Raw genomic sequence first — 12,348 nt, 5'->3', positions numbered from 1 at the left:
CCTATGATTTGCTATCACACTCATAACAAGAGAAAAATATGTTTATATACTAGGTTTTAAGTGACAAAACCTAGTTTACAAGGATTCCTATTCCCAAACCCAACCCAATAAGGAATTAATAACTTAAAGAAATCCTACAGTGGTTATACATAGAAAAGGCCCAAATCAGCTACAGGCCCGGGGGCGCTGCCCAAATGCATCTGCGTAACCCAATAATGCTGAAGTAGTCGACAACTCCAACACATGTTACCCATAGATGAAAATTTGGAACTAATGTTCTTCAATTCTCTTAATCGCCACATACCCACTCTCTCTATCTCACTTCTTTTCCTTCTCACCTTTCTGCTTCTTTCTTTCTCTTCGACCAAACCTATTTTCTTTTTCTCTTTTCTTCTCTTCTTCTTCTCTCTCTTCTTTTCTTTCTTCTCTTTTTTTTTTTTTCTTTTCTTTCTTCTCTCATAGTCTCCTTCTTCCTTGATCTGGACGAAAATCAACCCCTTTTTTTATATTTTTAATCTTTCCAGAATTATGCTTCTGCCCCTAGATTACATATAATCCTGTTAAACCCCTGCCACATCAGCTTCTCCTTCGAAAGCCTCTAGATTTTGCCCCTTGTTACATGCAAACCCAACAACTTCCTTTTCTTGCAATTTCACTCCCAATAAAACTTTTAAAAACTAACAGAAATCCCCTTCTATAAAAATAAAATCACAAAGAATATGTAATATATATTATGATTAAAAACGGGGTTTCACATTAGCATAAATTGGCTTAACTTCTTGCATTTTTGCATTTGGAAAATAGACAAAGTTACATATAGCGCAGGGCGACCCAACCCCTTGGGCCTACCCTCACATTTTTAAAAAAAATTGTTGATACAGACCTATAACAAAATTCTATTAATATATATATCTAGGCCTACCTTTAGATTTAAAAAAAAAATGAAAAATATTATACATATATCTAGACTCATAAAAAATTTGCTATTAATATATATTCCAAGCCTACATTATATAAAAAGTTTAAAACTCTCTCCACTCTTTTCTACGTCCACCTGTTTTTTATGACTTTATCCCTAAAATTTTTTACTCTCTCATTCTCTCTTCCACTTTCTCTATGTTATTCATTCTTAAAACTTTTGAAAACTAAAATTGTTGAAGCTTTCACTAATCAAGGTGCAACAATTAGCTTCGTTTTCTGTTTTATCAGTTTTAGATATGTGTATTGCTCATTTCATTTTAGTTTGTTTTAGGGTTGAATGATGCTTAATTTTTGAAGGTTTTTTATTTTAATTTGATGGAAAAGGGCATGGATCTTGTGAGTTTGTTTTGTGTTTAAGAATGTTCCTGCTTTCCAAAATTAAACTTTAACTATATTTTACTAAATATTATTCTTCACCCTTCACCCATCACTTTCCTACATTTCTAACGTCACCGTTTGACTGTTCAAAATTATTAAAGAAGTTTGAGTTATTATCTATGTTTATACTAAGAAAATTTTCTCTTTTTTATTAATTCATATTAAAAGTCTAGGCAATGTTGACTTAATTTAAGTTTTGATTGACTCTAGCTTAGGTTAGGTCTGATTAAAGTCATGAAAATTTATATTATAATCTTTGAAAGCTAAAAATAAAAAAAAATAAAAAATAAAAAAAAGCGGAGAAATAAGAAATTTGTGTAGAACATTTTTGGTGGATTGTGATTGTTGTAAACTCTTTTAATTATATTAGATTTAAGTGGATCGTTAGATTCCCGTGGTCTTTTGCTCTCTTTAATTGAAGAGGTTTTTCCATGTAAAAATTTTCTTGTGTTTTCTTGTGAATTGAATGTTATTTTCAACATAATTTGCTCAAGGTTTAACTTCTCATAGATTTATTCAAGTAGTAAAGTATTGTATTATTACATTATTTTTTTTTTTTTTTTAGATTATTGATAATATATTATTTCTTTTGCATAAGGTTTTGTGATTTTTTTTAAGTTTTTACTAGTTGTTTGATAAACAATGACGAAACCGCGGAGGGATCCCCTGGGCCAAAATCCTGTGTCCGCCACTGATAGAGCGTAAATGTGGACGCAAGAAATACGTTGGTCTTGCTTTCGTTTGATTAAAAATGAAAAAGAAACAACAGAAAACTAAGAGCAATACCAGTGACACGACTGTTTAGGTGACATGAACATTGAACAAGAACTGAAAATACTAATTATTATGATTCTTCCTTGTCTTGGAAAAATGTTGATAAATGGCGGCTACCATTTCGATTCAACTGAATTAGCAGCTGGTCGAGAAGGGCTTATCAGACTTAAGGACAGGAATAACTCCTGCAATAGACCCCGCAGCGGCAGCTATGGTGATAACTAGGCAAGCAAAACTTAGGATTTGGAAGCCAAGCCATTTTGTGGTCCACTTGGGTATACCCTTTTGTGCTATGTACATCTCAACAGGGAAGTAGACTGTGAGTGGCCAAAATCATAGAGCTCCAAGGATAAATAATGGAAGAAACATCGAAGTCACAGTGGTTAGGATCACGAAAATTGTCCTCCAAACCAAACGGAAGAGGTTTAGACTGAAGGGTCTAAATCCTGGAATTGGGATTTTAATTTCTCTGGTGATAAAGTCACTGTCTGGGCATCTTGCAGCAGCTTGTTTCTCGATGAATGCGAAGAGGGGCTGGCAGTACACTTGGTATGCACAAACATGGTGGATAACAATGGCTGCATTGGCTATGTCAAGCAGCAAGAAAAGTTTATAGAAATCAAAACCAGTGAGGAGATTTCCACGTGACAAGTCTCCAAAGGCGGCATAGCCAAAGCAGCCACAGAGCATGTAGAATAGAGTTGTTACTCCAACACTTAATAGTGATGCCTTTTTCATTGTATTTTCTTCCGATGGTGGGGATTTTAATGTGTCCTGTTATATATATTAAACACTTTCTGTTTTGGTATTTATTAGAATGATATACGTAGATATACCTGAATTTCAATGAGGACGATGGAGTAAGAATAGGTAAAAGATATGCCTGTTGGTTTTATGAGCATGAATATAGTCTTACGGGAGAGAAAAGGATGAAAAACAAGAAAAAGGAAAAGAGCTGAAATATTGCATTATATTAAACTGAAAAATTACAGCAGACATATATACATGACAGACACTATTGCACCTAACCATAAAACATATTTTAGTCCAAAATGGCTTCCTAACCACACAAACTTAGCAACTTTGATTACATCACATTAATTTGATACAAAGTTGACAACCTAAATACATGCTGAACTCACCAAAATTCATCACTTCAGCATGCCTACAGAACAGCAACGTGAACTGTTCCAGACCAGTTTTTCAAACTTCAGCCTTTTCTTTTGCCGCCAGAACAGCTCCAGTTTAATCCAAAATAATGCTTCAAGCAAAATATCACTTCTTTGAACAATGCCTCCAAGTGTTTGGAAGCTCCTCCATATCTTTTGGGTTTCAGTAACAGTTCCAATGCTTATAGCAGTTAAACTTCCCCTGAAAGTTCCAGTTTCTGGAAATAAAGTAAATGAAAAAACTTAAGTTAGCATTTCTATAACCATCAACTTCCTGAAATTTAATCCAAGCGTAGTATAAAATTTGCAACTACAGATGCAGATAGCCATAGCTACCTGCAACTTTAGCAATGCCAAGACCGATACCAATTGTTGAGTAAGTGAAGGACATGTAATAACTGCTTCATACTAGGATACGTATAGAAATACATCAAGTAAATATATTTATATTAGCAAAAGTAAATGGGCCCAAAATTTTCTTTTAATACATTTAATCTTTCTTTATACAAAGTAAGGCATCATAAGTAAAAGTTATCAAAAACAGTGGACAGTGTAGCTATTACTCCTCACTTGCCGATGCCCATCCGACCGCGTCCTCACCTAGATCCTGCAAACACAAAGAAAAACAACGGGGTGAGCACAAAATAATGCTCAGTAAGTAAATCCTCTACTCGTCTATCCCCGTAACTCTTTCTCTTAATTCTTTCCTTACACTCTTCTCATCTCATTTATTTTCTCTTTCTGTTTCTCTTTCACATAGCTCTTTTCTATTAACTTTCTGTTGTATGTCACGGCCTCATCTTACCGGAGGCACGGCTGAGTGGAGATCACAAAGCACCCACCCACTCTTCGTGACTTCTACTCATTCTCTTCCTCTATTCTTTCTCATATTTTCTCATTCTTTCTCACTTGAATGTCACGGCCTCATCTTACCGGAGGCACGGCCGGGTGGAGTTCACAAAGCACCAACCCACTCTTCGTGACTTCCGGTTGGAGTTCACAAAGCACCAACCCACTTTTCGTAACTTCCGGTTGGAGTTCACAAAGCACCAACCATTCTTAGATTTTCTCATTCTCTTTACTTTTAGAGTAGCCCATTCACAAAGTTCTTTACTCTTTCTCAAACTACTTCTCAATGCACAATTAATGCATAAGGATGGTTCATGCTTAAAGTTTCTTACTTAATGCACTTTTGAAATGCACAAATGCAATATTGCATCAAAACTGCCATTCTGCGCAGGTCACACTCAAGAAGGCATAACTTGAGTTATACATCTCGGATTGCTACGGTTTTGGTCTCGTTTTAAAGCTTAGAGACAGGGCTACAACTTTTATGTTTTGGTCTCAGCCCAGTTCAAACCGTAAGTCGCCCAAAAATTACCTAGAAAGTCACGGCAGTGACAGGGCAGATTTCACTTAGGCATTTCATCAAACAACTCATATGCATAAACAAACCCTAATTCAATTATCATTCTATTTAGTTCTCAAACCATCCAAAATGAGAGAAAAACTCTCTTATAGCATCACATACCTACATGGCAAACACACTCCACAAAAATTTCTCCAATTCTTCCAATTTCAACCCATCATCAAATCATCACATATACTTCTCATATTCAAATATATCCAACAATAAGCATAATACATCATACATCTCATCTCAATTTCTCAATAATCACAACATATGCATATTTAAAATAAATCTCTACTCACTTGAATTCTTAAATTTTAGCTTGAGTTGGATTTTGAGTGGAATTTACTTACCTTGTGCTTGAGTAGTCTCTCCTAAACTCTCTACTCTTGTTGGATTCCAATCTTCTCTTAACCCTAAGCATAAACTTTATAAGAACTCAATCTTTACACAAATAAATCATAGATAAAGAGTATGAATCCTTACCTTTTGATACCTAGAATCAAAGCCCTATGAAAAACCACTTAAAAGCCCTCAAAATCCTTGGAGGATTGAATGAAAATTTGAGAGAAAATGGGGGAGGAGTGTGGCGGTGGAATGAAGAAAATAAGGGTTTCAAACCCTTAACACTTTAGTTTATAACCACACTTTCCCATTATGCCCTTATTCTTTCTTTGAAATTTCATCTATGTCCCTTAGTCAATGACCATAATGCCCTCATTTTTAATGCATTCTCTATGAAATTCTATCTCTTTTCACTCCCCACAATTTCAACTAATTTTAAGTGAAAAGACCATTTTACCCCTAATGGAGGTTTAAGGGATTTTCTTCACATCTTTCTTAAAATAACTTTAACAAAAATTCAACTAAGGCCAACCAACCAATATTAACAATATATCGACCCAAATAAAAGCAAAACAATAAACATTTAAACAATACACCATAACTTAACTATGTACCTCAAGTGGGGCGTTACAGGACATGACTGCAGCAACAATGGAGAGCCACCATAACTGATCAAAGATAGGAATTTGAGAGAAAATAATTTGTGCCACGCCAAAACCAATCATATATGGATTGCTATTCATATGGCATGGATTCTTTTCACCGCTATTGTGGAAACAGTTTGACCTCTCGATAGCCCTGATTGACCAAAAACCAGAAGATTCATTAAGGCACTAAAACAACAAACATCAAATTCTATTTAGAATGCTTAGTTTTTTTTGTTTTTTTAATTTAAAAAAACTAGAAACAACAATAAAATAAAACTTACATCATGCTCATAAATGAGGCAATTGTGCAGCCTATGGCAATACCAAAAAGATTCAGGAACTGAATAAGCCCACATATCTTAAATTTAACTCCACCTGTGGGGAAAAAAAAAAAAAAAAGGGGAAAATGTAATTTAGATATTTGAGTGAAACCCAGTTGCTTAATTGTTAGATATTTTGACAGTGGTGAAATTTACCAAGGTTGGATCGAACAGCGTCCATGAAAGTATAGTTTCTCATGCTATTGCCAGGATACCCTGAACGGTAACAAGCAGCCTGAAGAGTAGAAGTGCAGTAAGTGACAAAAGAGAACAAGAAAATGACAGTTGGCCCCGCAATCCATCCCAGCTGAGCTGTGGCCCAAGGCAGGGACAAAACTCCCGACCCAGCTGTTATTACGTGAGCACTTGCAGTCCAAACTGTCCCTGGTTCAGAAACAAAACATGAAAAAAAGAATCATTAATAGACACGTTAACTGAAATACTATTTCTACTTACTAAAAGCATAACATATTTTACTTTTTGCTTTAAGAAAAGTAAATTACCAGTTCGTTGGGGCGGCCATCATCATCGAAGCAGTTGGAGCCGCCTTGAGTATGCACGTCCAGGGAATGATCAAAAGCTTGGTTGTGAGGAAGGTGGTTCCTGTTGCCAGTGTTCTCACCTAGCTTTGTTATCACAGAGAGCAAGAAAAATAAGGCTTTCTTTAAGCAACTCTACTTAAAAATTATTTAGTAACTCAATCTTTGTGTACTGTAAATGAAAATTAACAAAGGCAAGCTTCTAAGAAATGTTGAAAAGAAGAGATATCAGTCTTGTTTCTTTGATGGATTTAAGTTTAGTTATGACTTGATTCAACTGAGACTCAGATTTTCAACTCCACAGCCCACACCTATCAGGAGTCACAGAAACTCAAAAGGATTTAGAGCTCTTGCTCAAGATGAGTAGACTAGCTAGCTATAGCTTGAAAGAGAAACAAAACCAAACAGTTAATGTTATTTTTCTGCGGGAGAAAAAGACATGAAAGCATGGAACTCGGGTATATATAACTGATGAGAAGCAAAAAGGACAAGGGCCACGTGGCGTAAAACACGCAGACTACACGCGTGTATGTCAACCACCAGTTTGACCCAAAAACTTCACCACCTGCAGCTCTGTTTCTCTCTGTAATAAAAGGTTTTGGAAATCTTTACCACCATTTGGCTCTACCCCACACGATCTCTATCTGCTGTTCATTTTTCTACAGTAACAGACACTGAAATTGTTTATGCAGTCAATATCCCCAACAAAATATCTTTGTTTTTCTTTTTCAGCCCACTTATAGTTTTTTATTTATATTAATATTATATCTTCGAACAGGTAGCGGCCATGAAAGTGTGCGAATCGGTCTTACACTTTAGTTCATTTGCGTAGCTAATGAAACACTAATACCAGCAATTAATAGGTTTTGGTATAGTTTTACAAGTTATTGCTAGTTGGGTAGAAGTTGGTAATCTATATTAGAATAAACACTAGTCTGCAAAAAGCAAGCTTGGAGTTGTATATTTTTCAGAGATGTGATAGTTTCAAAAGTTCGCTTGTTCCTGAGCTAACTACGAACGAAGCTAATGCTGAACGGGATGTTAATGAATGCCATGAAATGTAATTTAAAAACAAAACATTTCTGTAGACTCATACTATCATGTTCACCCCTTCTTCTTCGTGTCGCATGGCTCTCTTATCTTGGCTCGGGCTCCATTCTTTATATTGTACTACTAGTTGGAGAAGTAATTGTTAATAAATATAAGGTTATTTTGTTTTATTGTTTATTAAAGGTAGGATAGTCTTTTTATTATTTCCTTTCCCTTGTTTAGCTTATATATAATCTCTTTATATTTAGGTTAAATTATTCTTTTGTATTCGATTATATTGTGAGTATTAATGAAATCCTAATCTTTTCTTTTTTTTTATTTCTTTGAATTGTTTAACAGTAATAAAGAAATTAATATTATAATGACAAGTTGTGAATAAAAAATCTAACATGTATGGCTTCTCATCCCTCGTAATTAAGCGAATATATTCATTCCCATAATTAATTAATTAATGTCAATAAACTGTTTTTGGCGAACAAAATGATATCACCACTCAGTCGTTATTGATGATTATTGGATAATAGTCTAATACGATTATTCCCATTGCATAGAAGTATCTCATGCCCTTCTTTGGATCCACCAATGTAGTGAAAGGTTAATAGGTTATTAGCTAAAAACACTCTCTCTTTTATGACGGGAGGAAGGAAAGGTTATTAGCTAAAAACACTTTCTCTTTTATGACAGTATCCTTGAATTCAATTCAAACATGGAGTAAAAAGTGTAATTATTTTTCTTAACTTGTAAATATATCTTCCATTACAAAAACCGCATCATTCCTTGAATGCACAGGTACCCGAAGGATTAGTGAGTGAATCCGGAATTCCAATGAATAAACAAAACTTTTACATAGGGAAGACGAGTCCTTCTAATGTCAGGAAAGCATACTTGGATCAGTTTGAGAAAGATTTTACGTTGTTTCTTAAATTACGATCAGAGGAGTTAAAACCTGGTGGTCGTATGGTCCTCAACGTCATGGGTGATGACATTGCCAAACACAACCCTTATGTTTGGGACTTATTAGGAAATGTAGCAAATGATATGGTCACAGAGGTATGGCATTATGCATAATATGGTTTGCTTCTCATTAATACCAAAGATGAAGAAGCTATTTCTATATATTATTGTTTTTTTTTTTTTTTCAGAGATAGTATTAACTTCTCTGATTATTTAAATCAATTCAGGGGTTGATTGAAGGATCAAAATTGGAATCATTCAATGTTCCACAATATTCACCTCGTGCTGAAGAAGTAAGGCATATTATTGAAAGAGAAGGATCATTCAACATCCATCAGCTTCAAACATTCAATATAAGCTGGTTCCAGATCTCCGACATGAAGAATCATGAAGGCCTAGAGTTGGACAGTAGTAAGTATTCAGAAGTAGGAGGCAAGATTGTAGCAGGTCGAAAGAGAGTGGTACCAGAACCTCTTGTGGCTAGACATTTTGGGAAGGCCATCATAGAATTGATATGTTCCAAAGATTTTCAATCAAAGCAACTCACTACTTGGAAATGGAACCAAGAGCAGCATAACCGAGTATGCTTTTTTACCCGATAAAAAAATGAACATTCTATATTAAATAAGAGAGTGTGCATATTCATGGAGGAAACTCAATGGTTCTTAACTGTGCCTTGGAAAATAAATGGTTGTATCTTTAATGTTTCCTGAAACTGTGCTATGTACCTTCAATGTCAAGGAGGTCCACAAGTTTAGGTTCTGTATCAAAATTTCTTGCTATGTTCTCATTTCATTTCAGACTCAAGTCCGTGCCGTTTATTTTTGTTGTTGGTTTTGGGTTTTTGAAGGCTAAAATATCATTTAAATGGCTATGTTTTAATTTAGATTAAGATCTAGAATCAACGCCCTCTTATAGTTTGGCTTATGTTGATGCTTGATTTTGACACCAACTAAACGCACGTGAGAAATGCTGAGCTGACTCAAATGATACACATGTATGGGGGTATTGAATTGAATAGAAGACGAAGAACAATGTTTAAAGTGGCGGATGCTTAAGAAAGCGGATCTTACGTCCACTGGTATCGTATTAATATATTTGAGATGAGGTCGCGTTTAGCGAGCTGACTTACAAGAGATTACAAGAGAGAGAGAAAGAGAGTATATATGTTATTCCAGAGAGAAATTAGCTAATCCCACAAACGGGAGAGTATCCCTCTATTTATAGTGGGATGAATTGAGGTAATGATTACTAAATCAAGGAGTGGGTCAGATTGCCGTGCAAATCCTTCCTTGCGTCCCGTTGTTCACCTGCTCGAGTGATTTACATGACTCTTGCAGGGATTGGACACGTGGATCACCTCCAACCTTTCACCAGCCTGGCGCACACCCATTGCACTGGCAAGAGCATGCCACTTGCGTTAGCGTGCGACGTGGCTGCGTCTGAATGGCTGCAGGACTTACCTAAGCTCTGACCACTTACGCTAACAGGGCTCTGCATCAGCCCTACTTTTCCAAGCATAACAGAAGTCCCCTAGTTTTTAAGGTTTGAGGATCCAACCTTGGAAACTACCTATTATGCCTTGATTTGATGCATTTGACGATATATAGGTCGATCCGACCTGGCTGCAAAGAGGTCGAAGAAACGTTTCCATGCAGGTGACCTGAAATGACTTACTCTAAGGGTCAGCGACCTATTCTTAGACCATATTCAGTGCCATAACGATGACTCTGGTCTTTATCCGAAGTTCACTACCTTAGTGCACTTAGCGGAGTTTTTGCCAAAGACAAAGAATCATATCGCTTCGCATCTGACATAAGACATGATCGAAGAGTCAAGTTGCTTCGCGACTAACATAAGACAAAGAGTGTTCTATATAACGACCTATTCAGATGTTATCCGTTGCATTTTTGTAGTTGATACATTTAATGAAATATCTTTTACTCTGACAGATGTATCCTGTGCGCAATAAGTGTCAGCCATGCGTATTAAATGCAAGTCATTTTGAAATGATATTCCCTATCAGAGCATTAAATGCGGATGAGGGCACATTTAATGTGGAGAAGGGAAACGTGCCGTCACTTGAGTGTTTCAATGAAAGAGAACGACGATTTGATTTCTCGAAGCATGACGATCACTCTTTCTCGTTGATTTGTGACAAGTAGTCATGATCAACGGTCAAATGCGTTTTTCGCCCAAATGTCGTTTGACTTCGAGAAACCAAAGCACCACTTTCTTCACTATAAAAGCCCAAGCTCACTTCAGGTAACGCCACAATACACACCTTCTCAGAGAGAGCAAAATTTTTTGTGAACCCTGATTCTTTGTCTATCAGATTGGTGCGCGCTTGATATTCGAAGCAAAAGGATTCATCTTCTCATTCCAAGAGGTAAGGATGGTTTCTCTGCCACTTTTATTATTATTTCTTGTTTTCGATAGTTGCCATGTGACGATAGTCTGCCGGTAGTTGATCGGAGATGAAATATTCTCCTTGGGTTTGAGCCATTTAATGGTGGCTCTAAAAGTATTCTGCTAGGGTTTTTCTAGGGTTTAAGGGAGGAAGCTTTTTACTTTCTCCTCCACGTCATCGTACGAAACAGTGTACAAGGACTAAATGATTCCCTGCATGTCACTTTTTTTAGACCGCAGTAGAATGGACTCCCCAACGATCAGAATTGAGGAGGGACCAACTCGCCTGTGCAGGATGCTTATACGGGTCCCTCCCAAGAGATCTTGTCGATGATTACTGTCGAGGATATTCAGAAGGTGGTAGATCAATACGCTCTCAATGTGGAGGTCTTTCAAGATAGGATACACACAGCTCAGAGTCCGCCACAAGGGATGGCTGCGATCTCCGAGAACATTTTCAAGAGTGGAGGGTTGATCCCTTTCCACCTGTTTGTTAGGTCGGTCCTCGATCATTTCAGGATCCCACTGCTACAGCTAACGCCGAACGCATATATGATAGCAGTGGCTATGTATATCGCCAACGACGAAAATGGATGGGGCGAGCTAACCGCGCTAAAGCTCGGTTGCTCATACATCCTGAAGAAGAGTAAGGACAAAGACTCCTTCTACCTCTCCAAGCGCTCTACAATAGAAGCGGGGAATACATAGTTACCCCAGCAATGTAAGGGCATACGAGACAAAGTTCTTTTTCTTTCGATACAATGACATTTGCCACTTTCTGGAGTCGAGTAGGTTCTCCTTTCTTTTGAGGTCGCGAATTTTCCTTTTGGTCTTCGCTAATGAGCTCTTTGTTTTTTCGCAGTTAATAAAACGACCAGGTTATCGCTCCTCGAGGATCCAGACAGAATCACTACCTTTGATTTTCTGCTCGAAGAGAATTGCAATGCAAGACTGCTCGTGACAGTCGTAAATTTACGGAAGTACGGTTTCTTCAAACCTAAAGCAACTTTAGAGACCCCATCGAGTAAGCTTCTTAACCTTAGCCTACTTTTTGATTTTTTATGCAGCGAACTATTTTGCTAACGATGTTCGTATGTAGTGAACATGCCTCCCAAGGTGCCTAGATCGCCACGACCAAGGCAGTTCACCTTCCCCCGAGTAAGTGTCACCGGACCGGCTGGAGCAGCTCCCAACGGTCCCCCCATCAGAGGAACATCGGTGAGTGTTTCGGCATGACTTGCTGGGGTTTCCCAACCTTCGACTGTTCGCCCGAAGCACAAGACCAAGGCCCAAAAGTCCAAGAAGCAAAAGAAACTTTGGAACAAAGAGTCAGAGTCCGAACCGGAGGGCTTGGGCGTTCAGCTCGAGAAG

At 37.2% G+C, this 12,348-nt stretch overlaps 1 pseudogene; it reads right to left on the bottom strand.

The window, feature by feature from the left end:
• Window positions 1–2,268: 2,268 nt before the first annotated feature.
• LOC116123159 lies at window positions 2,269–7,693 on the bottom strand (annotated as a pseudogene).
• Between the last annotated feature and the right edge of the window lie 4,655 nt (window positions 7,694–12,348).

Source organism: Pistacia vera, unplaced genomic scaffold (assembly GCF_008641045.1).
Source record: "Pistacia vera cultivar Batoury unplaced genomic scaffold, PisVer_v2 Contig140, whole genome shotgun sequence".
NCBI lineage: Eukaryota > Viridiplantae > Streptophyta > Magnoliopsida > Sapindales > Anacardiaceae > Pistacia > Pistacia vera.
This window is presented reverse-complemented; position numbering and strand designations above follow the sequence as displayed.